Raw genomic sequence first — 2,845 nt, 5'->3', positions numbered from 1 at the left:
ATAGCCCATGATGTCCCAATGATTTGAGATGCCAACTTCATCATACACCAAACTTCCATATGTACTTGGGCAAATTTCTGGACTTTCTATTCTGTTCCATTGGTCTGCCTGTTTATTCATGTTCCCAACTACACTTTTTTTTTTTTTTGGTTAGGAAGACTGGCCCTGAGCTAAGATCCTTTGCCAATCTTCCTCTTTTTGCTGAGGAAGATTAGCCCTGAGCTAACATCTGTGCCCGTCTTTGTCTATTTTGTATGAGGGACACTGCTACAGCATGGCTTGATGAGTGGCACATAGGTCCGCATCCAGGATCCGAACCCGTGAACCCCAGGCCGCCAAAGCAGAGCACGTGAACTTAATCGCTATGTCACCGGGCCAGCCCCCAACTACATCAGTTTGACTTCTGAGGGCTTAGGCATGTTTTAACATCGGGTAGGGCTTAGTCCCACCCCGCTGTCCTTGTTCAATTTTCCCGGCCATTCCTGATTGTTCATGATTTCACATCAACTTCAGAATCAACTTGTTTAACTCCAGGAGAGAAAAAAAACCTACCCTCAATATTTTCATGAAGATCGTGTTAAACGGACATCTTTATGATATTGAACATGCATTATCAGGGACTATCTTTGAGGCACAGACTCTGTTATGGGTTGAATTATGTCCCCCCAAAAAGATACGCTGAAGTTCCAACCCCCAGTACCTCAGAATGTGACCTTATTTGGAAACAGGGTCTTTACCAAGGTTATCATGTTAAAATGAGGTCGTTGCGGGGGGGACCTGATCCAATATGACTGGTGTCCTCATACGAAGAGGAAATTTGAACACAGACACGCACACAGGGAGAAGGCCACATGAAGATGAAGGCAGAGATTGCGGTGATGCCTCTACAAGCCAAGGAACACTCAAGATTGTCAGCAAACCACCAGAAGCTGGGAGAAAGGCATGGAACAGATGCTCCCTCACAGCCGTCAGAAGGAACCAACCTTGCCAACACCCTGGTCTCTGATTTCTGGCCTCCACAACTGTGAGACAATACATTTCTGCTGTTTTACATCACTCACTTTGTGGTGCTTTCTTATGACAGCCCTAGCAATCTACTACAGGCCCCTCAGAGGACCTCGCAGGCCAGAAGTGAGCAGCCCTGCCAAGACTTCAGGACATCAAGAAGCATTTGTGTGCTCCCCTGTTCCCAACCCCAAGCAAACCCAACCAGGCCTGTGTTTTGCCTGCCTGAGGTTGGATGAGTGAACCAACGAAGGCACTGGAAAGCTGGAGGTGTGACTTCACTCGCAATGGGTGGCCAAACCCACTGAGGTCAATGTCAGGGAATGAATCATTTGTGCAATGTGGCTCAGTAAGTCGGGGAGGAACAGGCAGAAAGCCCAAGTTTGGGGCATATTTTCTTTTCCCTTTTCTTTGGAACCTAGCAGCAGCCCCCTAAAAGTCATCATCCCCAAAAGTAAACAGTGAAATGGTACAATATGCCATCCTCATGACACGCCCACTGCATGCTGTGAGAGATAAGGACAAAGGACTTAGAAAACAGAGAGAGGCAGCACCAGGCACCCAGCTGCGCTGCTTACTTGCTGTGTGCCTTTAGACAAGTTAGTTAACTTCTCTGGGCCTCGGTTGCTTCAGCTCTTCACATGGGGGTGTAACGGTGCCAGCCTCACAGGGTTAGTGGCACAAGCATACAAGGAAATGAGGCTAAAGCACTTGGCAAAGTGCCAGGCTCACAGTAAGTGTTTACTAGAGACTGGCAATTATTGTTCTTAACAACTGCCCCTGAATAAGTTACCCACAAAGGCAAAATTGGGATGCGCAATTTCTGAGTCTTCCACTATGTTTCTAAACACGCCGCCGATAACTTTTCTTCCTGTTTCCTTCAGGAAAGAGTTTGGAATAGACAAAGTATGACCTCATTTGCTCCCTCCAGCATTAATTAGCGTTTTCTAATTATGAAAAGGAAATTATGTCTCAATTCATCATCTGACTAAAAAAAATTAACTAACAACAGAAAGCTGTTACTTCTCACGGTGGCGTCATGTCCCCCCAGCCGAGGCAAGGCTTGGGGCTGTGTTGGCAGGCTGTGTCCTAGGTCCAGGGACAGGCCTCTCTGAGTCACAGAGGCCCTGCTACTTCCTGCTCCCGCTCTCGGGCTCCGGGGCTCATCTTCATGTGTTTGTCCAACAAACCTGCTTTGGGTTTGTGCTGAGGACCCAGAGAGGCCAGAACTCACATCCCTGCTGCCAGGCTCATCGGAGAGACAGAAACGGGCAGCCTCGGGGACCGTTCACACGGGCTGCTGGGGCTTCAGCTGGTCCCACAGCGACTCTGAGAGCTGGTCTCCAGGGTTATTACTGTCCCACATAATAGGGGGGAAACCGAGGCTCCCAGGGAGAAAGTGGTAGATAATTGAGGCCCACCTCTCAGAGGTATTTCGTCCAGACATTTCTATCTTCCATCAGTCTTTATGTCTCCAGGTGATGTCCCCACCTTCAGCATCTTTCCCTCATCACTGGCCCCCAGGTGGGTGAGGGCCCCTTTTCTGGCTTCCCCAATTTCTACCCTGGCACTTAGCACCTGGGTGTACTTGTTTATTAACAAGTCTGTGCTCTGCTAGAATGTCTGTTAATCGAATGACTGCAGGGTTTGAAGTCCTGTCCATCTTAAACCTTTTTACTTTACTGTGTCCTAGTGGATCTAAGGTGTCAGCAATTCTACGGCCCCTCAGTAATTCATGCACCATTGAGAAAGAAAAATGCTGTCAGTTAACTACGATATGCCTCTGATTGTAACTCACATTCCACTTTGAGGAATGTTAAAATATGAAAAATGTGCCTTA

The sequence above is a fragment of the Diceros bicornis genome, chromosome 1, assembly GCF_020826845.1.
Source record: "Diceros bicornis minor isolate mBicDic1 chromosome 1, mDicBic1.mat.cur, whole genome shotgun sequence".
In the NCBI taxonomy this organism is placed as follows: Eukaryota; Metazoa; Chordata; class Mammalia; order Perissodactyla; family Rhinocerotidae; genus Diceros; species Diceros bicornis.
Note: the sequence above shows the minus strand (reverse complement) of the source record.